Raw genomic sequence first — 25,275 nt, 5'->3', positions numbered from 1 at the left:
AAAATACAGCCATCAGGCTCAAAATACAAACCTTCGATTGTCATTTACGGATATTGTGGATCTTATTCAGCCTATTTCTGAACGCGACGTGTATATTTTATATTTCGTTGAAGTATTTTTTAAACAAACATCATCAGAGTTGACATTGACATTGCACTGAGTTCCGTCCACAGCGACGCGTTTGGTCGTGAAAGTCGCTAATAGTTAAATTTTTTTATCAATAACGTCTAAAGATAAAAAAAATTCAAAACTCGAGCGTGCTCGTGAATAGTTCGTGTGACGGTCCGAAACTAGGACCGTAAATAAAATTACGACACTGGAGTTGCCTCGTGCACTTGCTGTGATTGATATTGGTTAGCGGTCTTGCGTTAATATGGAAACAAAGTAACGTTGATAAAACCCGTACTTCAGGCAATAGGAACACAACGCAGAAAGAATTGCATTCGCCGCCAAATGAAAAGGACAGTACAAGAGAAACGTAACTGGACGATTGGAGATAAGGAGCCAGTAAATCAGTCGATGGTAAACAGGGCCCGGGCGAAGTAGGGTAAACAATAGCAGACGACAGTAAAGCAAACAGCGAACTTTAGGACGGAAGGACACAATGCAGACAACTGCAAAAGAAACGATAAAGGCGACCTCCTCAAAAGTCTGTGAAAGTAAGGAAGAATCCAGTAAAAAAAGCCGGACGCGAGCACACTAGAATGAAGAAAACACAAATACAAAGCGATAAAATAAATCATCAAGTGTGTACCGTGACTTGACTTTTGTAGATGTTGCTGTGGAGAGTTTAATGTGCGGACAGAAAAAGGGAAGTTCCGTCTTTTGGAAGCGAGGGATGAGACAGAAGGATTGAATGTGCATTACCCACACGCGGATGAGTTGTTCTTTGTAAGTGAAAACACACGTCAAAGCAGCATGGAAATACGAGAGATGCAGTAAAACGAAACAATAAACGAGAACGACTTCGAAACAGCTAGTAAACAAGCCTGACTGAACCTAAAAAATGAGATGATGTAAAAACGCTACAATGTATGACAGCTGAGAAAGCATTCAAGTGATGAAGAGCGTTGTTTGCGTAGTTCTTTTACGACACTGTATATGTTTAGTAGTGACGCCAGCCACTATAAATCATTGAGACTCTGAGCCCACTAGGTCAAGGACTAGTGGGCTTTTCCTTTGCACACATATTAAACTAATTCTGTCTCGACAAAATAAAATGAAAACTACAGACGTTTATGCATCCCCCTAATGCGAAATTAGAGCGCTGCTCTTGAGCTATGCTGAGTTTGTGGTATATCGTGGTAGATAATTTGAGAGAAAATATATATACATATATTAGACTTTTTTTTGTGAGGGTAGGCCAGGGAGGACGAGGAGGGTACGGTGAAAGCTCCATAATGCAAAGCGCGTGGTGTTTGTTTCAACGTGAAAGGTTTTTGGCTAGTTTCTCCGGATTTTGTGTAGCCGCATCTCGTGAAGCTGTGGCCGGTGACGTCCCATGACGTCATAGTTTCCCTTCTAAATTTAGCTGAAAAATTGACGCTACGTGACCTCAACACAAATTCAGTTTCCCCACTAAATTTATCGGGGAAAATGGCGTCACATGACTTCTTGTCACGTCACCTATTAACAAATTCAGTTTTTCCGCTAGATTCAGCGGGAAAATTGACGTCACGTCACCTGAACAACTCCGTTTGAGCGCAAAATTTAGCGAGGAAAATGATGTCACGTGACTTATAAACAAAGTCCGTTTCTCCGCTAAATTTTGCGACAAAACTGACGTCACATGACCTTAACTCCAATTCAGTTTCTTCGCTAAATTTAGCGGGGAATTGAACTGGTGTATAGATCTCTGACGTCCCATAATGCAACGCGCGCGGTTACACCGATGGTGATGGCGACGCCGACACGGCTATGTGCGAAAACGGGCGACTAAGACCTGCGCTCTAAAAAAACCTACTATTTGCAAGATTTCAGTAACTTAGCCGCGAAGTCTGGAGACCTCATATATTGTTCACACTGTGATCGGTGACCGCAAGTTTGAAAATAAAACGACTACTGTAATAAAGCTACGGTGGTGATATTGCATCTGAAACTGAAACCGACTGGCATTGCAAAGCAGCAATGTTTTTTTTTCCTCCCCTAATACCCGACTTATACGGGCACACTTAACCACAGTTACGCTAAGCCACAGTTAGGGCACAATACTCGCGGGCAACATTCTGCTTCTATACAGTCAAAGCTATGGACGAACGTTCGATTGAGCATCTTGAGCACCCATGAAAGCAGTGCACGCGCGCTCTTCACTTCATTTGAAATAGCTGCCCGAGAGTATAGTGCGGTAACTGTGGCGCCGAGTATCAGTAGTAACGCTGTGTTAAGAGCGGCTAAGGGTGCCTGCGTAAAAGGGGTGCAGGTCGTCTCACGGATAACACCAACTATACTCGGGGACCACTTTTTTTCTGGCCTTTCCGAAGGAGTGAAGACCGCCCGAGCACAGCTGCAATCAACGCTCAACATACGCGAGCTCGCGGCTTCCCATATAGCTTTGAGTTCATTGCCACGAAAAGTTGTCCCCAAGTAAACAAACACAGATATGGTTTACGCTGCTAGGGTTCGCGAAGTAACGTACAGTTTTGGGTACTTTCTCTAAAGGAACTCTATAGACGCTTTGCAGCAGCTGTGCATGGACGCCGCCATAACTGACCTTCAGTTTTTGTTTCCTCTTATTCCGTTTATTTCACTTCATCATTACCATAGCAGGCCAGGTTATTGCCATATTAGATTCAACTGTGTCCTTTTCTAAAGCATCGGCCTTCGTACAAGATCGTCAACTACCGTTTCAGTTGCTCGGCATCTTGGTAAGACAAGAGAAGGTCAGCAATGGCGGCTGTAATTTGGCGCGTGTGTAAAGCGTCTATAGCCGGACTCCCACTGCTCATACACCGCATAAAAGACGTGGTGTTTGCGGCAGACATGGTGACAAAATTATCCGAAGAAACGCCTCAAGAATGTTGGAGACATGTTGGCTTCGTACATCTACACGCTTCAAACATGTTCGCAGACAGTTTTTGTCTGGCCAATGTGAACGTCCGAGCAAGGAACAAACACGCCTCACACAGTGTTGTCAGACTGTCTTTTGATCAATGTATTCGGAGTGTGACCCCGCGGCTTATAGCTTCCCGAAGCGGAGAAGAGCTTCATGATTGCGCCCTTATTTATGCAGGACTATACATCAAGGGGCAAGTAACGCATGCTTGACTGGCGCGTGTTTATCGCCAGACGTGGTTGTGATGCGCCCTCTGTGAAATATGCTATTTCAAAGCACAACCGTCAAGCTGTAGCCCAATGTTCGTTTGTGAGATGTTGAAGCAACGCCGGCCTTCACGTGATCAGCATACAGTAACGACGGCAAAACACAGAGAAATTATATACACGTTTATGTGCAACGTGTCGCCAATAGTTCGGAAAAGCCACTACATGACGCCTGCACGCTCCTTGATTGGCTTGTCGGCTCGTACCGTCGGCAGCGCTCGGTCCTAAGGTGTAACAAGGGACGAGTATATTAGTTCCTGTAGAGCCACTAAGTGAGCTACGCTTACAGCATCCGCACTCTGTCCCCGGTCTTCTAGTGGGAACCCGTATTTTAGTACCTAGCGTACAGCAGACGCAACTGGCGATCATCAAAATTCGAAAATGCGACTTCTTCAGTTTTAGATGCGGTGTTAGGAAGCTCAGGTAATATCGTTTTGCTCGGTCACGAACTCCTTTAACATTTCTGGAGGACGGAAAAGTGTTTCCTGCGATTTTAGGTAAAGCTTAAGACAACTGGCAACCATGATTTTAAGCACCAATATGGCTTAAGTGTCCTTACTCTAAAGCGTAACTTATTGATTATAGTAGCCCCCACTTAACATTGCCGGTATACGTCTGACACTAAAGATTACAATAAATGATATGTCAAACAAAAAGTAAAACGCGTCCCCCCCCCAAAAAAAAAAAACAAAAAAAACATTTGCAGTTTTTTTTTTTAATTACAAACATTAACTGCACTTTTCCGAACACTTATCCTCCACCCTTATATAGCGCTAGCTTTCCGAACCAGATGCCAACGTTTCAGAACTAACCGTTATCTTGTTCAATATTTAAAAGTGATTTTCTGAAAACTTCAATGCGAAAATGGGGCCCATTTTCGCTTGGTTTTGGTGTCTGGCCCCATTCAGTTCCATGTTCTAGAGAGCTCTGTCAGACGCCATTTTCTCATTGAAAACTGCAAAAAAAAAATTGCTTGCAACTTTTATTTGTTTAATATTACAGCGATAGCTGTTAGTCGGACACTTCGAGATTTCGCGCCGTCAACCGTGCTCCATACAAGCGCGGGCCATTTACGGGACTCCTACAAAACATTCCACGGTCTGCTGATAACCCGATAACAAATATACAAGATAACATGCATGGTCATGTACGGTAGCAAGATAACACGCATGGTCACGCGGGGTAGCAAGATAACATGCATGGTCATGCGGGGTAGCAATATAACATGATGGTCATGCGGGGTAGCAAGATAACATGCATGGTCATGCGGGGTAGCAAGATAACATGCATGGTCATGCGGTTTAACAAGATAACATGCATGGCCAGTAAAACAGCACCTGCCGGGAAATATGGCAGTGCACTGAGATAGGTGCTCATGTAACCCAGAATTAGCACGAACGACAGTTCTCGAGAGATACGCAGATAAGACTGCCTTAAAATTTTACGATATATTCTGTATCAGAAGGCAAGGGGAAAGCAATTGCCCTCGTCAGTGCACCTGACAGATGCAAAGTTTTCTTTTCTAAAATAATAGCCAGAAAGATGGTATTAATAGTGTGTTTATTTCAATAAATCTGTATTTGAGAGTGCAGTTCATCTTGTCTACTTGTTTGTCCCTGTTGATTTGGCTCTTATCGTTTAACACGCGTGACAATTTGTGCCGAAGGGACGTACGAAAATACGCTCCCCTTTTACGCAGACGGCTGAAATGCTCTCTACATAACACACCCTCGTTGGTTTCAAAACGCGATGCAGTTTTCGTCCGGTGTATTACTCGGTTTCATTCGAAACGCCTATGCGGACTCTATGGTGCGTGCTCGCACCTTCACCGTTCATTCAGATAATCTTCTCTAAAATGACACCTTAGCGGCTCCGATGTCACATCTTAGTTATCGCTGGGCTTTACCTTACGGGTTGCGCAAGTGTTTACTATTTGTTGTTTATTTATTTATATTGAGTGACCCACAAACAGCTTGAAACTTTCCTTAGTGGAGCACTTAATAAAGTCAGATAGTAACATAATTGTTCGGACACGGTAAAACAAAATGGGAAGTTAGGACAGAACAATGGTAGAAACACACTTTGCAAATTTACGCTTTTCATCCAAAATGTAGTAATAATAATAATAATAATAAATTCTTTTTTATTTCCAATCATTAATGACGGAGACTGAGGGAAAAAGCTGTCCACGGGCAGCTTGACGTGCACTCGGCCCCCTTATAGTGGCAGCACTGAAAATGATAAATACATCTCAAAGAAAGCATGTTACAAAATTAAAAGATCCAGAGATTTCTGAAACATGAACTTAGTTCCTTTACGCGGTAAACAAACAATATCAGAAACAGAACGGAAACACTCAAAAGACAGCTTTGTCAAAGAATATAAGTATCTGTAAAGAGTTTCTAAAAACATGTATCATAGTGCAATCTTGACCGCAAACATGCTACATCAAGCACCAAAAAAGCAAGTAAACGAAAAGAAAAATGTTCACTTCCTTGAAATACACAAAATAGCCATTTCATGCTGAAAGATGCAAACACCATCATAGCAAACAGAACCATATAGAACTACAACTACATTATAATAATAATAAATCTTTATTTTGTTTCATCACTGAAACGGGGGACCAAGACAAAAAGCTGCTGCAGCAGCTTGACGGAGGTCCTGGCCCCATTTACAGCAGGCGATTCCTAAGCAATCTCAAAAGCGAACAAAATAGCTACATTGAGAAAAAAACTATTTTAAATGTACAACCCCCAGATCAAACAGGAACAAGAGAAAAATTAAATTAATACATTCATTGTGGTATACAATCGTACAGTGATCCGTATGCCTTAGCCGTACTTAAGAAAACAACCCTGAAATAATGCTCGTACCTCTGCCAGCGTCATTGCATGAATATCAACACCTTTTAAAAATAATTCATTTAATAAAGTGGTTAATTGGTAATTTAGCGTGTGGTTATAATATAATGTATGTGATGGTAAAACAAATCATTTTTCTTTAGGGCGGAGTTGATATGAGGGAGTGAAAAGGACTAGGTTGCGTAATTCCTCAAAAACTTCATTTTTAAACTGCGTAAACTTCTTGTACGCCACAAGAAGTCGGGACCTGTAAATATTATAAATTGGTTTAAATTAAACAATGAGAACAAGTGTTCAGAATGATCATAGCATGAAACATTGACAATAGCACGGACAGCTTTCTTTTGTAAAATATGTAGTTTATTTATATTTGTTTTTGTTGTATTTCCCCAAACTAGATGACAATAATTAAGTTGGGAATATACCAAAGCATTGTAAAGTTGGAGCTTAACACAGCGAGGTAGCAATGATTTAAACTTGGTTAGCAACCCCACTGTTTTCGACAGTTTAGACAAAAGATTATCAACATGTTTATTCCAAGACATACTATTTGTAAACCAAACGCCCAAAGTCTTAATAGTGTCCACAAATTCAATTTCTTCATTGTTCAAAATCGGGGGGTTTGGGATCTTAACTGTATCATATTGACTTTTATATGAAATGGCTTTGGTTTTTTTTTTTTGCGAATTTAATTTAAAGTCCATTTGTCTATTTGTCCATTTTTCTACACGATCAAAAACGCTATTACATTTTGTTACTAGAGTACGGATATCTTTATCGGAAAAGAAGATGCTAGTGTCATCAGCATATATAATAAACTCAACTTTAAGATTACGATTAACATTCACAATATCGTTAATATCAAGAATAAAAAGTAGGGGGCCCAAAAAGCTGCCTTGGGGCACAGCATTTGTTATTTTTGAAATATCAGATTTAAAGTTTAATATAGACACGAACTGGGTACGATTTTGTAAGTAAGATTGTAACAAACTTAATGTTTTCCCACGAATTCCATACTATTCTAATTCTGCAATGGGGACATTTTGATTTATTGTGTCGAAGGCCTTAGAGAAATCTAAATATATACCGATTGTTAATAAGTGATTACCTAGTGCTCTTAATATTATTTCTTTTTGTTTTAATAATGCTAACTCAGTGGAATAATTTTGCGGAAACCAAATTCAGAATTTGTAATTAACCTTGTTCTGGGGCGCTGGGACTCGTCCTAACTTACCTTGTTCTGGGAATCTGGGACTCGTCAAGCTGCAGGCCTGCAGCTTTTTCTTCAGCTCCCCTGTCGCAATTGTACTGTTTGTGGCAAAATAAACGAATTTGAATTTCTCAAGATGAGAGACAATTCTATTTGAAACTATTTTTTCCAGTGGCTTAGAAAATACTGGAAGTATAGAAATTGGCCTCAATTTGTAACTTATTCAAATAATCACTTTTATGCAATACACAAACTTTGGCAATCTGCATTTTGATAGGAAACTCACCAGACTCAAGTGTAAGATTGAATATATACGTTAGGTATGGTGCTAGGATATCTAGAACATACATTGACCTTAGGTTGTATAATGTAGTATTAATCAAATCTATTTTGATATCAATACGCTCGGGCAGAGTTTTGGGAATGTAGTATTTCAGCATTTGGGTTCCGCAACTTCTTCTACATCTATCCACCCTCCAGTATTCGCTATGACGGGTTAAATAAGCGAAATCATTTCTACTTAATGAAGCCGAATTTGCAATTCTTACAAATTTGTTGTAAGATATAATACATAATTTAAGGCGTGTCATGAGTGCTGCATGATATAAATCAGAAAAATAAAACAAAAAAGAAAGTATACTGGACCTATGAGAAACGCGAAAGTAAAGGTGACTTAGTAGCTTTTGTGAATCAATTATACTATCTCGATTCTTATACAGAAACATCAATTCACAGATCGTCCTCCTGCTGTGTAACGTGTCTAATTTCGCGAGGTCACAAACCTTTTCGCAACTGTAGAAATAATTCGGGTAAAAATAACGGTCAAAAAATACACGAATAAATTTACGTTAACCACGCTCAATTACACACACTGGAATAAGTCTCTCCAATACAGTTGCAGACAGTTAAGCATATTGGACAGAACTACGGACCATTAAACAAAGCAAACGTAAAAACAAAAGATTTTAGAAAAACTGCGTGTTATTCGCGTAATGACTCCCAGAACTCCAAGGGTTCGGACCGCCAGGGTTACATTTGGGTTAGGTTAGGTTAGGTTAGGTTAGGTTATGTTATGTTATGTTAGGTTAGGTTAGGTTAGGGTAGGGTAGGTTAGGTTAGGTTAGGTTAGGCTAGGGTAGGTTAGGTTAGGTTAGTTTTGCGGTAAAAGCAACCCTGTAAATTTTGGGGGAGGATACCCTGTAGTTGGCGTTAAGGGGAAAGAAAACTTATAAGAGCGTCCTGTCCATTAAAGATTGCTAATTTCTACAGCACACATTTGGCAATGACTGCCGTCGGAAAGAGGCCAGATTAAAGCTCACTTGCCGCATCCATTGTTGGATATCACACTTTAAATGAAGGTCCGTGTGTTCATATTTCCTCCAGAACGCGTGACATCGAAACACGATGAAAAATTGAAGGATCTTAGCGAATGGTGAGGCTCAGAATGCGGTTAGGCCAAGAAATGCGAGTGGGTATAAAAAAAAATATGAAACACAAAATACCCATCGTTTAATTCAACCCAAAATAGGAACAAAACAGACAAAAAGATGTCAAACCGGAAGGCAGCCATTGAGATACGGTGAGTAAAGTGGTAATACAAAAATAACAAATATTACGAGCTGCGTGATTTGTATGCTTGTATGTATGTATGTATGTCTGGCGGCAATTCCTCGTTTTAACGAGCGTCTATAAAATAGACATGCCAATAAAGAAAAGAAGATAAAGAGAAAGATAATGAAAATAAAAGGAACTAGAAAGTCAGAGAAATGGTTCGTAGTCACTCTGAAGTATCACGAGTGAACTTTCCACCATGCCTTGAGACTCCTCTTCGAGCACATCACATGTTTGTTCTCCTCCGTAAAACCGATCGCCTGCTCAATGCGGGTGCCGACGTCTGTCGCAGGTACGATTGCCGGACACTCAAGGAGCAAGTGTCTGATAGTTTTTTCTACCTCACCACATGCACTGCACACGGTTTCGGTCACGCTCACATCGTACCGCTGCCTATAGATGCGGGTGCGTAAGGCACCACCGCGGGCCTCGGCAAGGAGTCGGCTGCCCAGTGTGTTTCCACACCAGCGGACGGCAGCGATGTTGGTCTTGAAAGTGCATGCTGGAACGTTCTTCCATGTCGGCTCTCCACCGATTCGTCTCGGCGGTGTTAATCTGCCCTCTCACCTTCGCAACCCAATCTTTCTTTGTCGAGGGCTCGTCGCTCATCGAGAAGGCGCCGTACTTTGTCCCGAATCGATTGGTCTTAGGTCATTATTTGTTTTTGTCATGATTGACTGTCTTCGTGATAGACAAAAAAGAAACAAAAAAAACTATCGTTTAAGTGTTGTGTTTATTCACAATGTTCTGTTGAAAATTTACCTATCATTGCAGTTGAACTTTATAACTGTCCAGGAACGTTGCATTCTACTAATCTGACTCCGGTTCTTATCTTAGGAAGGGCATTTTTTACGAAAAGCAAGTCCACTGAAGCTTTACTTAAAACGTGTTGAGAACAGCTGTAATTATCAAAACCGATGCCAAGTTTTTATTCTGTTAAGGGGGCCACGCATGACGCAATGAACTGGTATGTACATGTTCACGTGAAGCACAGTTAGCAACTAAGTGCAGAACACGTGTGCAGAACACGTGACCCATAACGTCGTTCGCGACCAGACAAGTATTTTATGTGCCACGATCGTTCGGTTCACCGTGTTAGTTTCACACCGCAAAAGTAGTAGCGCGAGGGAACTGGTAAGTAAAAATAACCGTTAGTACCCAGCAATGGCGAGGGGGAGAGTGATGTACCCTCATGAATTATACTATTTACTGGAATTCTTCTTTTTCATCTACCCTTATGAATTATACTATAGAGTTCCCAGGAGGAACTTCTTCTTCGGTATGATATTTGGTGGCTAGCGTTCACATGCTCTTGACTATACTCCGTTTCAACTTATGTTGTACCGTAGAGAAGGCTAGAAGCGTGAGATCATAGCGTTGGAAGCTGCTCTTAACGCACGAGAGCTTGTGCCCCCGAGATGTGCCCGAGAGCAAGGAACTCTCGCTTGTAGCCTTTACTGGGGTACATCATAAGGTAAAACAGACTATAGGTTTCTCACTTAGGGCGCTCCCAGAAGATACAGTTTTTCTTTCGGAAATAGCGTAATGGAGGCGGCACTCACGCAGTCATCCCCGTGCGCCTCAATAGCCAGAGACTCCAGGATTTCCCTTGCGAGCTGGTTTTTGTGTTTCCGTTATTTCCGAAAGAAAAACTCTATCTTCTGGAAGCGCCCCAAGTGAGAAACCTAGTCAGGAATACGTGAACGCTATTAGCGGCGAGATGTTTTGGTGGCGCCCTCCTATGGTTCCCCCTTGTTACGTCATTACCTTGCTAACAACAAGTTCGATGGTGTTCGTAAATAGCATGGTGGAAGCTTGAAATCATTGATCTCTTAAAGCAACACTGCCAACACCGTCAAAATTAAAGTTCTTTCATTCCTCTTATTTCCGTCGATGATAAATCCCCTTTCCTACGTCATAGTCAGCGTTCGGCCAATCGTGGAAGGCCGACAACAGCGACGCTTTCGGTCGCGCACGGGGCTAATACTCCGTTTCACCTTATGTTGTACCGCAGAGAAGGCTAGAAGCCCGAGCTCATAGCGTTGGGAGCTGCCCTTGGTGCACGAGAGCTTGTGCCGCCGAGATGTGCCCTAGAGCAAGAAGCTCGCGCTTGTAGCCTTTCCTGCGGTACATCACAAGGGGAAACAGAGTATAGCCACCAAATATCATACCGAAGAAGAAGAAGAAGTTACCCCTGGGAACTCAATAGTATAATTCATAAGGGCAGATGAAAAAGAAGAATTTCAGTAAATGGTTGATAGTCCAGCAGTGTTTGTCTCTTTTTCTTTACTCCTTGGGTTTTTCCCTCTACGTTCAGCTGGAAACCTTCAGAACCAGAAGCGTGCTCGCGTCGTGTCGTGCAAAGAGCTGTAACGAGAACGAGCTCACTGTGGCCAACTACGTTTTGACTTTCTCCGCGAAGGCTTTGCAAACGCGTTCAGGCCTAGGCTAATTCTGCCGGCACATCGTATTTCCGCAGAACGGCGCTGCCTCTAAGCCAGAAGCTATGTCACGAGAACTTGCACACCATCCACCTGATGTGAATTTGAACTCGTTTCATTAGGTTTAAAATTAGTTCTCCTGTGTTTTACAGCGCCATATTGATATTTCCGAGGTGGTGCCGGTCCGTAGCCCATATTTATGCAAAAAGATCGGCGCTAAAATTTCGTTTCCATACCGCTTTAAGAACACCTTCGTGTAACAATAAAATAAAACACATGGTCGTCCGTGTGTTCGTGACCTTGAGCTCTGATTAAAGCTGGACACGCCTGCAATTCGCTAATTTGTAAATTCTTCAAAAAGGGAGGGGTGTTACTATAGAGTAGCACCTGGCTCTGAGGCCACTTCACTGCGGTGGCGCCGCTATCGGTACGGCGCATGTGCAGATGCTTCACCATACCTGAGTCCGGTTACAGCGCTCGCGCAGTGCCCATACCTTTTGTGGGCAAACGTGAATTCGTTTTGGGGACTGCACGTTAGCCCATACGCCATTCCCGCGATCTATTCGCGACTCCAGTAAACTATAGGGGGCGCGCTGGTCAGGCAAGATGGAGGAAGAAAGGAGGTCCTTTTCGTCGTTCAACACGCGGACCACCATACACTTCTTGTACTGCAGCGTAAAATCGGTGCTGCATATGAAAGCAAAACGATTTTTTGGCGGTAGAAACCTTTTTCTATAGTCAGTGCGTACGAATGACACGGTGGAAGCGTAAAGAATTACTAGAAACGATGTTTTTTCCTATGCTGCCTACGAGAACCAAGCAGCGATAGCAGACGACAGAGTCGAAACGACCTCCTCTCCTGAGCTTCTCGGCGTTGCCGCTACGCGTCGTCGGTTTCGCTGGAGTCGCTAATAGGGGTCGACACTATTGGGCAAATATGGCGGTGTTAGATCGGTCGTGCCGTGCCATGTGCCAGCTCAACGCGCAACACTTGCGCTTCAGCGGGCAAGCACTGAACTCAAAATGGTTTGCCCCGTTCTTGATTCACTATACGTTTCAAGCCTGCGGTGATGCGTTGGGGTAAGCGAGCTTCCAGAGGCTCGACCCGTCTTCAGGGAAGCGATGGAAGAACTGCGGGGCTGATGAGCGTTGATAAACGCACAATGTCTGGTTCACGCAGTAGCCGTTGCGTTCAGAGTGACCTGGGCAACACGCTTATGCGACCGTAGAAACAGAGTCACCGGAACAACTGTTCCACGCCGCCAGCCGCCGAAAACATATAATCACGGAAGCCACAAGGGACGAGCAGAAATAGCTCGGAAGGACCTGTTTCGCTCAGTTCTGTGTTTTTCCTCTAGGTGCGGTCGATTTTACTGGAGTCGATAATAAACAAATAGCGTGGCTTCGCCTTTTTTATATCCTGCAATCACTGGCTAAGACAAGTTTAATGAGCAGGCGAGCTGGTTAATGTCACGCATGATTCTAACCGGAGACGAAAGGCGACAAAGGGGACGTGTGAGTTTGTTCCTTGTCCCCTTTGTCGTCTTCATTTAGAATCATGTGTATCCCTACAACACGTTTTGCTCAGGCGTTGTTTTTCTTTACCATTAATTTCGCTATTTACGATTGACTTCCCGCTAGACCCTCGCCGTCCTTTTGTGAGATGTGAGTGCCCTCCCAACGGTGCTCCATGGCGCGCCCTTTCGGAGTTTTGCCTCTTCAGCCCGGGGCGTGGTACTTTTGTTCTTACTGACGCTCGTCTCTTTCGAGGCAGGTAGTGCCAAGGGACTCACCGCTTCCGATAAGCTGGCAAGAGATCGTTGCCCCAACTTTGGGTGGAAGACTTTTATTCCGAATTAAAAATAAATAAGAAATAGGTGTTTCGGGCGGCTCTCGCCGTTGTTTCCTTCAGGCCCTAATCTACTTGGCAGACAAGCTTTTATTTTCTACTTTTTCTCGCTGCCCTGTTAGACCGACTGCCAACAAGGGACCATCTGCCCACCGGGAAAGTTAACTTTCTTCTGTTTAGGACTCTTACAACTAACAGCAAATTTGGTCCCGCTCTATTTTGTGTGTTTGCTTCCGTGGTTTACGCCATGCATTGCTCGAACGTTTCCTACCTTCTTATTCCGACGAACAGGCAGAGGAGGATTGGTCAGGCTTGGGAGAGGAGGAGGGGGGGGGGGGGGGGGGGGGCGAGATGTCACGTTACAAACAAATTCAACGTCGTGGACGTGACGTCACAGACCATTTCACCAAGAATGAGGCAATTTTTTTGAAGGAAAAACAAATCTATGAGCATCTAATAAAAATAAAATGACCGTGTAGTCTGAAAAGGGACGTCGCTCGCCCCCCCCCCCCCCCCCCCTTTCTCAAATTTGCCACTGCCAGCTGGGATACCTGCGTTTTGCTTCCTTTTCTTACAAACTTGTCCTGGAAGAGCTGCTTTTCGGTTTACCACATATGCCAGGAGCTAAGGCACTCAGTTGTACAGTATACCAACATAATATACCAGGTTGTTTGTTTTAATTCGGAGTGATTTTTTTTTTTTTTTTTTTTTAATACAAGGGGTGGGAGTTAGACGACTTCTGCCTCCGATATGTATTTATCAGGCTCGGCGGAAATTAGATGAAGCGATAATTACCACGGTTAGTTGTTTAATTACTAAAATCTCTTAATTACCTATTTAAGTGTTGGTTTTAAATATCATGCTAAAATTTCTGTGTTGACAGCAGTGAATATCAAAGGCCAGGCCAATTAAAATAATTTGAAAAATGGTTATGTATTTTTTAGCCATTAATCTGTCAATTTTCGCGTTGTTTTTTGTTTCGCCTTATTTAAAAACTGCTTTGTTAAAAAAAGTGCTGTTAAAAAAAGTCCACAGTGACGCTTGGAAGGGTGACACAGTCGTTTCAAGATTGTAGTTGTATCTCGACAGCGTGTCCTTGGGGAATGCGCCGATTACACAAGTGACGCCATGACCTAAACGACCGCGTCACTCTTCTAAGCGTTATTGTGGGCAGGGCTTGATGCGCTCTTTTTGCGCGAAGTTTTTACTCTTGGCGATAAAAAAACGCGAAAATTAACGGATTAATTCTTCAAGAATCATTACCTTTTCGTAAATCATTTAAAAATTGAGGCCTCTAATACTACGCGCTGTCGATACCGCAATTTTAGCATTACCCCTAAAACCAATAATTAAAAAAAGTTCACTAAGATGTATTAGTTAAACACTTCTTGTTTCGTGATCGTTTGTTCGGCGTTCTCATCGACTAATGCCACAGTCCGATTGGCTACGGTGCGATATTGAGATGCTATAGAGACTATACACGTTCTGCTTTTCTTAAGACATGAATACCAAACTACAGCACTAAAAAAATTTTTTTTTTATTTGTTGCGAAAGTAAAATATGCATCGCTGAACGCTTGGTCACTGACCTAATGCAGAGCTGGTGCTCCGGAACAGATGCCAAAGTTCAAGAACTATCAGACGGGGAGATGATTCAACGATAGATTACGCGAATCAGGAAGTGAGTGGGCAGCGGGATAGCCATTTGTCGATGCACTGTCATGACAAAGGAGGCAAACCTGAGTTCAAGTCCTTCAGGATCATCAGTAGACACAAGAACAAAACGGTACAAGAAATCATAGCGGCGAACCTGGTAAAAAGTTAAGGGGATCAGTGCGTCAGCATGATTTTGATGGATCTGGCGGGTAAAATGACCCAGGTCTTGCGAGTTGCGGCAGGGTAGGGTGTTCGTTGAGTAGTGTGATGGCGCAGAGTATTTATACCCATGTTTTCTTCTGAATAATAAACAGTTGAAGTTGGCACATTGTGATGTATTGTTTTCGCCTCTAGTTCGTGTCTAAAAGCGCTACCATGTTCTCACATTTTCCGAACCAGCTTGCCGAAGAAAGGAAGAAAGAAAGAATAAGCAGCCTTGATCAAGGAAACCGCATCTAGATATGTTGAAAGAGTGAAAGAGGGAGTTAGGACAGCAACGTTCAAAGATATTCGTACCTTCAAAACAACTTCACATTTATTTAACCATTTAAACTATATAGTAATGATATTTGTTTCGTACAAAATAACATATGGCCACGCCCGCTGTGAGCGCGGCAATCGGAAGCGGTTCTCCGAACCGGACGTACGTCATAAAGATCTGTGACCGGACGGAAGTAATCGAGAGTTTCATTTCCCTGACTCTCCTTCGGAAGCTTTGCATGCGCACGATCAGTTGGGAAGGCGTCGCATTCGAAAAAGTGTCGTGAGAGCTGGAAAACGTGTTACAGTAAACCTCTCCCGTTGTGAATCTAGAATCGTCCAATATGTCATCCTCCTCGGTTCCTTCCGTATACGTTTTGCATTTTTCGCACCCTTATGTGTGTTTTGCACAATGTCGGAACTTTGAAAACAAACACATTCATTTGCTTCTCGCTTGTTCCGCTTTTAGCACTTTTATGTGTCTGCGACTTTATTTTTGCATCTCAGTCGCAACGATCTGCGGGCTCCCTTCCCGTGTCTCATGGTTTTGTCAATGTTGACTTTAGCTTCGTTCACGGCCGAAGATTTATTGGTTCTCTCGAATTTATGCGAGCTATACATTACAGAGGAGACCTTTGTTCCTATACTCGCGAACTCGCAATGCCGCTTGTTTGCCTTGTGAAGCTGAAAAGGGAGCAACATTTTTGTTTTGTCGCGTTTTCGTTTCCAAACTTTTAGTTTTAGTTGTACTTTTCTATTCACCAATGCCTGGTTATGACAACTTTTCAAATTTCCCAGAAGTTTCAAACATAGCGCGCGAGGGCATGCGATAATAATAATAATATTACATACATACATACATACATACATACATACATACATACATACATACATACATACATATATACTTACATGCATACATGCATACATACATACATACATATACTTTTATTTTCACCCCAAAATCATGGCGGTGATCAAGGAGGAGGAGGACATTTTATTGCACAAGGATGGCTCTATGGCCTAATGCTGGGGATGTGGAAGGGTAAAGGGTAAGGAACAGGGCATCATATCCTTCCGGTTATCCCGGCTTCGCGGACAAACTCCCAGAGCGAGAGTAAAGTCTGACGGGCGTCGGTCTGTGGGGTAGTCCACGCCTCGAGGGAGTCAATGGTGGGACCTCTGTGCTTCGCCCTTATCGGTTCTAGACCGGGGCAGTTCCACAGTAAATGCTGGATCGTAGGGCGGGCTCCAATGTCGCACGTGCGGCATGTCACAATACAAGGGCTGGGGTCCGCAGAGGGCTCTTCCAGTTCGTCGTTCACCGGTGACTGGTTTTGGTGCTTCTTAGTGTAAGCGCGCCATTTGGCCAAGACGTCCTCGGTTAGGGCGGCACCCGTCCTGGCCTTGTGGATGACCACCTGCGCGCCTCGAGGGAGCCCCTGGGGTAGGGGATGCTCATTGTGTGGTATTTGTCCTCGGAGCTCTCTGCGCCGTTCCAACTTGCGTCGCAGCTTTTCGGCCTCGGGGTCTGGTCGCGGTCTGGCGAGGCGAGGCGTGGCGGTGTCCTGCGAGCGGTTGGAAGTGATCTCGCTCGCCAGGTCGTGCGCTGCCTCGTTGCCTTGGTTGCCAGAGTGGCCCGGAACCCAAAGCACCTGGGTTTTTATATGCCTTGTGTCCTGTAGTTGCTTGCAAAGCATCTTGACGTCGTAGGCCGCAGTTCCTCTTCGTGGTGCCCTGGACAACGCCTTAAGTGCTTCCAGCGAGTCCGTGTATATTGTAATCTTTCGAGTGTCATCTTTGAGTTCGGCTGCCCACGCGATGCCGTGGTAGACGGCGAGCGTCTCTAGCTCGGCCACTGAGGGGTCGGTCTCGTATCGGAGGTGCAGCGTCTGCGGTGGGTGGTGGAGGTCCGTCACCGCCAGGGCCGCTCGTCTGTTCTCGGGATTCCAGGATGCATCGGTGTAACCTGTAATTTCGTATGGATCATCTGATGGTTCAGCATTATCTGTAACTGTCTGGCGTTGCCTATTGTGGCGGAACTTGCTGGTCTTTCGAGGTACTGGTTTGGGGGCCAGAACGAGCAGGTCTTCCCACGGCGCAAGGCGAGGTGGGATATCTACTGCAGGCGAAGTCTGCCCGTCATAGTCGAGCAACCTACGGCCTTGTTGAGTGAGTTCGCGGCGTTCGGCCGCACCCTTCTTCCGGTCTTGGATGATACTGTCAAGTGTTGGCAGTTCTGCATAACGGTATAGTTCTTCCACCCGTGTATGTCTGGGAAGCCCCGTGACAACTCTGAGCGCTTCGCGATAGAGGCTTTCCAGTTTGGCCCGTTGTGCTTTCGTCAAGTCGAAACAAGTCGCGCCGTAGCAGGCTCGCGATGTGAGCACAGGCATTACGAGCGTTCGGGCAACCTGCGTGCCAGCACCGCCGAACCGGTGAGAGATCCGCTTGATGAGGTGGACGAATCGTTTCCATACCGGGCCGAGCTGTTTGAGCCAGGTACCAGCACCTCCCTTTTCGTAAAGAGGCACGCCCAAGATGCGCATCCAGCCTTCAGGCGGACGCTGCAGGCGCACACCCGCAAGAGAGAGGTCAATCTTGTTGCGTTCAGTGTCTGCCCCTCCTAGGATAAGATACTGGGTCTTCTCCGGGGAGGCCTTCATTCCTGTGGCTTCCAGATGTTCGGCTATAGTGTCCAGGGCCCACTGAATAGCCTCCCTCGCCCGTTCTGTGGTTGGATGGTCGGAGGGCTCTGTCCAAATTGTGATGTCGTCCGCGTACATGGTCAACCGCACTTGACCCCCGCGCTCGAGTCGTTGCGCCAGTTCTCTCATCACCAGATTGAAGAGGATGGGCGAGAGGATCGCACCTTGCGGAACTCCTGTATTGTTTTCGAATTGCTGGGGTGTTCGATTGCCTGATCTTATTTCGAAGGTCCTGTGTTTGAGGAAAGACTTGACTACATTGAGCATCCTGGTGCCGGGGTAGGCCTCCTTCAGGGCTCCTAGCACGGCGTCGTGGCGTACGGTGTCGAAGGCCTTCTTGAGGTCCACAGCGACAAGGATTCCAAGTTTCTTCTGCCTTCCTTTACGGGTATTTGCAATTCTCCTGAGTAGGAATAGGCTGTCGTGTGTGCAGAGATTTGGTCTGAAGCCGGTCTGTCCCGGGTGAAAGTAGCCGTCGGCGACTTCTTCCAGATAGTAGTTGAGTCGCGTCGCACACATCCGTTCGAGCAGCTTGCATACTGTGGGCGTGAGCGATATTGGACGTAGGTGGGAAATGTTGTCTGGCCGTTTACCCGGCTTCGGGATGGGTGTTACCACGGAGTGCTTCCACCATCCTGGGAGCTCGCCCTTGACCCAAATGTCGTTTATGTAATCTAGCAGCGTTTGTTTCGTGGCTTCGGGTAGGTTGTGTAACACTGCCCACGTGACACCATCCTTGCCGGGTGCGCTGCGGACATTGACGTTCTCGAGGGAGGCTACGAGTTCGGCCATCGTGAATAGGCTCTCGGAACCATCGTTGCGCTCAGGTAGTTCGGGCGTGTAGATGTCTGGTGATGGTAACTCTTCAGTTGGTGGTTGTGGGTAGAATGTTGCTGCTGCTTGGCTCTCAAACTCTTTTTGTGTGCATTGTAGGCCGAGTAGCGCATTTCCTGTAATGTTCCGTGTCTTGGCGCGGCCGGACATGGCTGTAAACGTGTGCCACAGCTTGTGGAGACCAGTCCGCTCGTCGAACGAGGCACAGTGATCGAGCCATCGTCCCCTGGAAAGTTGCTTGACATGTCGTCTGGCCTGTGCAGTTTTGTTGCGCACCTTGACTAGGTCCTTGTGGGTGCGCCCGTTGTTCAAGTACTCGGCATGAAGCTTAGAGCGGTCCTCCCATAGATGCAATAAGTGTTTGTCTGGATTTGGCGTGTTTTCAGTCAATTCGATTTCTGTTGTGGCTCCCTTGGCGGCCCCGAGAATGCGATCTACTACGGGCTCATCCTCTTCCATGGTCGTTTCAAGGGCCAGCCGAAACTGGGTCCAGTCAGTCACTTTGGTTGTGCGCGCATGTCTCGCTCTGGCCCTCACGTTGAGTGAGATCCAAATAGGGTAGTGATCACTTCCACGCGGGTCCGAGTCGCACCGCCAGTCCGTCACGAAGCCAGCGGTGGCCCATGTCAAGTCCGGAATGCTGTCTCTTTGGTTCGAGTGGAGTGCGTGGCGCGTCGGGTAGTCAAGATCGTTTGCGAGCACCAGGTCTGCCGCTTCGGCCTCCTCTTCCAGGTGGCGGCCTCTTGGCGTCGCCTCCTTGTAGCCCCAGTGGGGGTGATGGGCGTTGAAGTCGCCGGCTACAAGTATCCGGTCCTTCGGGTATCGCACTCGCAGCTGGCGCAGCCACGAGAAGTTCCCTCGACTCCGACGACTGGTCTCGGGGCGTAAGTAAACGGAGGCGAAAACGACCTCCCTATTCTTGTCCAGGCGGCACCGCACCGCCACAATCTCCTGGAATTCGGTGCAGTACTCTGCCGTGTCAATTTGAAAGTGGTGAACATCGCGGCGCACGAACACCGCGGCCTGGGCCTGCACAAGGTCCGGTTCGCCGCGGCATCCTTGGCGTTTGATGGACGGTGAGAAAAAACCGAAGACGCCTGGGACGCCCGGTGTGGTCCCCCTGGTCTCCTGAAGCAGCAGGACTGTCGGCTGACCCTCATAACGAAACAGTTCCCCAAGCTCAGTGGCGCTCATTCCGAGACTGCGACAGTTCCACTGTAGGACGTCCGGTATCAAGAGAGAGGAGTTTGTGGCGAGGTTGGCAGTGGTGGAAGGTATGGGTTGCGGGTGTCGGGTGGGGAAGCACGAAGTGGGGACGCCTCCCTGGGGGGTTGGGGGGCGACTAGCGCTGTTAGATGGTGCTTGCTGAGTGGCCATTGTGTTCCGGGTGTGCTTTCTGTTGCAGTAGCTGCTGGTAAAATGCTTGCTGCTGGGCTTGGTAGTTGCTCATTGTTTGTTGGAGCGTCTGTAGGAACATTTGCTGCTGCTGTTCCATGAAGGTCCGTAGTGTGCTGAGCAGCTGTGCGTGCGAGTCCTGGGCGCTTCTGGAGTCGGGCATAATCTCCTGTGTCTGTTGTGTGTTAACGGCGGGTGCAGTGGGCCTGCGGCATGACGGGGGATGGTGACGGGATGCGGTGCATGTTTCGACGTGCTTCCTCAGTTTTCCTTCTCTGTTCGTCTTCAATTTGTTGCTGCTCGTCTTTTCTACGTTGCCTTTCTACTTCAGCCTCTTTTGTGCGAGCTTCCTCGATTGCAAGGAGGCGAGCTGTTAGCTCTGCGCGTTTTTTTGTCCAAGTCTGCCAGAGCTTCTTTGAGTTCGGCGATAGGGTCCTTATTGGGCCGTTGGGTCGACGGATTCCGTCGACGGCTCCTACTTCTTTTCCTTGGTAAGGTTGCCTCTGCATAGCTTGCAGCAGGCGTAAAGGATACCGACTGACTTCGTTGTCCTTGCTGGCAATCTTTGTTGTTGATGGGCAGTGGTGGGTAATCCTCGCCTGTTAGCCTTTCTGGGCAAGGTGTTGGCGGTCGTTTCGATGTGTCGGATCGAGCGCGTCTCGTTCGGCTGCGCGATTTGCGCCCTGTGCGTGCCTTGAGCTTGTCCAGGCGTCGGGCCTTCTCAGGACAATTGGGTTCTGTGGCAAGGTGCCCGTCCTCGTCGCAGATGGCGCAGTGTAGCTTATCGCCGGCGCAGATAGTCTCGGAGCCATGCCCCACTCCGCACCTCTCACACACAGCCGGTTTAGTACAAATGTCCTGTTTGTGCCCCGTTCCGTGGCAGCGGAAGCACACCAAGGTTCGTGGCACGTACAGTGAAACGGCAGTCAGTCGGCTCCAGTACTTTATGGTGCGCGGTGGTCTGGGTGCCGCGAAGGTGATCAATGCCATCAGGCTCTTGCCCATGGGGCGGGCAGCGAGGATGGTGGAGGATTCGCTCTCGAGCGCTTCTTTAAGGGTATCTTCTGTTTCTGTTTGAAGTGTCCGTATGACCCCACGAGACATGCCGCGGCTGGGGACCTGGTGGACGGTCACCTCGAGAGGGGGCTGTCCGGGTACCCGAAGTTCTTTGAGCTGGCGTAGTCTTGTGGCGTGTGGCCGATCATAGGTGGTAATAGTGATAGTGTTGGACACATCGTCCACACGTACCGTTAGATGCTTGATGGTCTCCGGTGCCACTGCCAGTGCCCTGATTTGCTGGTGAAGTTCCCTCGGAGGGATGTCTGCCATGGCTCGACGCCCCTTTGGGCGGAACGATAGTACATATTGGTCCAGGCCGCGTCTCTCTTTCATGGCGTCTGGCCGTTGTTTGGTTCTTCTTCGTCGAGCTGTGGCCATGTTCCAGGTGCCGTCGTCGTCGTTGTCGCGGTCCCTTGCGGACCACGACGCTTGAAAGTGGCAGTGGTCAGTTGCGTCGTCGGATGTGCTGTCGTGCCGACGCTTCTTAGCGTCAGGCAAAGCAATGTCAGCGTTGCGCTGACCTGGCGCGGCCTCTCTCCCTCCGCAGGCGAGGGCGGCGGGCGCTCCAGCTCCGGTTCCGTCCAGTTGCATACGTTCTTCGCGAGATGGCGCTGCCATCGCGCCTGGGTCGCAGCCGTGAGCGGACCAGGCTGATTCTTCCGTTAGGCTTAGTCAGCCAGTCACAGAGAGGAAGGCGTGAACCGGCTCAAATTGGGCGTCGCGGGTCCAAAACAGTTCACCGGGTAAGGGGCGATGACCTTATGAGAACGTACACTAGAGATGGTTGGCTTACGTTATGACGATCCGGCGAAAAAAAAGAGTCGAACGTGGAGCTCATAACAGCACGGTCGCTTCTTTCGACAAGGTTGCCAGACTCCGGTGATCAAGGAAAAAAGCTCTATAGGCAGCTTGGCGTGTCCTTGACCACCGACAGTGTACAGCGACGGGCGCAGAGCAGGAAATAAAAATATACAAAAAAAGCAATGTACAAAAGTCACCAATACAAGTTCATCAGATATCACAAACAACAAAAGTAAATGCAACTAATAATCATAACCATCCAGAAAAATCTGTGTACAAATTTCTCTTATTGACATTTTGTTCAAATCCAAGTATTTAGAATCATAAAAATTTAGTAAATTAGGGATATTGTGTTTTAGCGTTTGTGTGGCCTAGTTTGTTCTTTACATTACCACCTCTAAACACCTGAGCTCAAACGGTATAAACTCTGTTTGAACTTACGATGAATGGCATAAGACAAAACGAACCATTCAAGCCAATCCAACGCCATTTTTAGCGTCACGTGACCTTCGGAAAAAATGCAGTGACGCGCGGGGAGCCTAGTCACGTATAAGTTCAAAGCGTTGGATTGGCAACGATGGCTGGTTGCGCCCATTGCCATCCATCGCAAGGTGAATGTACAGGATGTCCGCGTGAAAACCGAGCCCTGTTTTTCGCACCGGAAAAATGGACTATACATCGCCGAGAGCTCATGCTCCGTCAGAACGTAGCCCCAGCCGTTCGAGCAAGATGCCAAAGTTTCAACACTTACCATTTGCGGGGAAAAAAAGTGAGTAGTGAAAAATTGTTTTTGTCGATGAGACGACGCCGTCTGCGAGAAGCAGCCGACGGAATGCCCCTGTTTGCGATCACAGACGGCGCCTCCTTCGGCCAAGGGTTAGTTGCGGTTTTGGTCTGGCGGTTGCGGCACAGTACCGTCGCATCGTTTCTCACGTCTCAGTTTGGGAACAACTCCAGGTAGGACTTTTTTTTTTTTTAATCCGGCTCGCTAAATTGTGTATTTGTATAATGCGTTTGTTTATCGTGAATGACGATGTTTTGTTGCTCACCAGCTTGCATTTTTGTTGTCCTGACGTGACCCTTTCGCTGATTTCAGAGGCTGAACGTATATAGAGTGCGTCACCGGATTGCATAAGATGTAGGTAACAAAGGAAGTGATATCTGAGGAGAATAGAGGGCGCACACAAAGAATCTTTTTTTGCATGGGGATTCAGAGACACGGGAGAGCAGCCGCAACAAGAGTGGCCAGGCTCCGTGATGACAGCATTTGGGAACCATAAAAAGGGCCTTTGTGAGGGTATTAAAATAAATGAACCGTACACTTGACGGGAAGGTCTAAGTTCGTTCCGTAGTTCGTCCCGCTGCATGTTCAGTGCTTCTAACTCGAGAAGACACTCATCCTGCATCATCTGCGGGTAGGTGTCTCCAGACACGTTCCCGTCGAAGAAAAAGGGGCCAACGACGCCCTCTCTCCGAATTCCTCACCACACTGTTACTGTCCGTGACTACAAAGCCCACTCGAGCGTCCAGGGTTCTGCGTGTTGACCTGCCCGTTCAGGTGAAATGCCACCCCTCATCGCTGAACAGCAAAAACTGCAAATGTGATGGATCTTGTGCAATCCTCAGGAGCTCGTCCAGGCAAAAGTCGAGTCGCTTCTCGTAGTCACTGGGCAACAAATCATGATTCAGGCCGAGCTTGTACGGGCGCATCTCACGGATAGCTTTGCGCTCGGTGTGCTTGGATTCACCGAACAAACATGCGGCTCTTCGCAAAGACAAATTGGGATCTGCCTCGAAGGCACCGACGATGGCTAAGCCGAGGAACGTGGATGACGTGCGTTTTGTCCTGGACATGACTCCGTTATTTGCGTGTTAACTGCAGCGTAAGAAACACCCAGTTGGTAATAAAATAAAACTGAACATAAACAATCAATTGAGGTGCGCGTAGATGACTGTCGGCGTTCGTGAAGACAGAAGCAGACGACGTCCGCGTCGGTACTTATCGGGATGCATTTTCGCACAAAAACCCATAGGGACTACATTGTCAGATTTTTGTTTATTTAGTTTTGTTTACTTCTATTAACAGCCGGCAAAGTTGGGGACAAGGATGCGATACTTTTGTTAGGTATCGTAACTTTGCCGCCAGTCGTTCGGGCGAGACAAGCGAGGGAGCGCGGGAAGCCTCGAGGGAAAGTGCCGCCATGTGTAAGATGCGGTCGCAAAATGCGGCATTCCGTCTGAGGCTTCTCACAGACGGCGTCCTCTCACAGACGAAAACGTTTTTTACATCTCACGTTTTATTCTGCTAATGGTAAGGATTGAAACTTTGGCATATTGCTCGAACGGCTGGGGCTACGTTCTGACGGAGCTCTCCGCGATGTCTAGTTTATTTTCGCGGTGCAAAAAAAAGGGTCCAGTTTGCTCGCGGACATCGTGTAGTATAGACCCAGGCTTTCTACAAGCTTGCGCTATAGAGATGGAGCTTTGCGTATTTTCTTTTTTTTTTTTGTCCTATCATCATGACCTCTTTACTTTGTCTTTTGTCTGTGTGTTTTTCTGTCGTGTCTTATACAATAATATATATATATATATATCAGTGTGTCGAACCGAAAAAAATACGGGTTCGGTTACGGTTCAGGTTCAGGTAAATTTATTTTGTTCCGGTTCAATTCCGGTTCGATTAGTTCGATCCGCGAACCGGTTCGGGGCGCTGAACCGGTTCGCGAACCGGTTCGGAAATTATGGTTCGGTAATTATAAATGACAAATTGCAACATCAAAATAAATTACAAATAAAACATCTGAAATCAGCACATACGAAACGGGATACATCGTAGTGTAAGGCTCAGGGATTTCTACCAGGAATGGTTTCTTTATGTGCACTCAAAGGTTACCTCACCGACGTTTACGCATTCGGACTTCATCTAATTGGGTCCGACGCAGTAGCTGTACAATCCGCGACCTCCTTACAAACCCACTTACAAGTAGAACTAGCTAACTATCCCGCCACCTCGGTGTGTAAGCAATTGAAGGAACAGTGGGGAGAAAATA

This window comes from Ixodes scapularis, unplaced genomic scaffold (assembly GCF_016920785.2).
Source record: "Ixodes scapularis isolate PalLabHiFi unplaced genomic scaffold, ASM1692078v2 PGA_scaffold1__304_contigs__length_218370807, whole genome shotgun sequence".
Classification (NCBI taxonomy): Eukaryota; Metazoa; Arthropoda; class Arachnida; order Ixodida; family Ixodidae; genus Ixodes; species Ixodes scapularis.
This window is presented reverse-complemented; position numbering follows the sequence as displayed.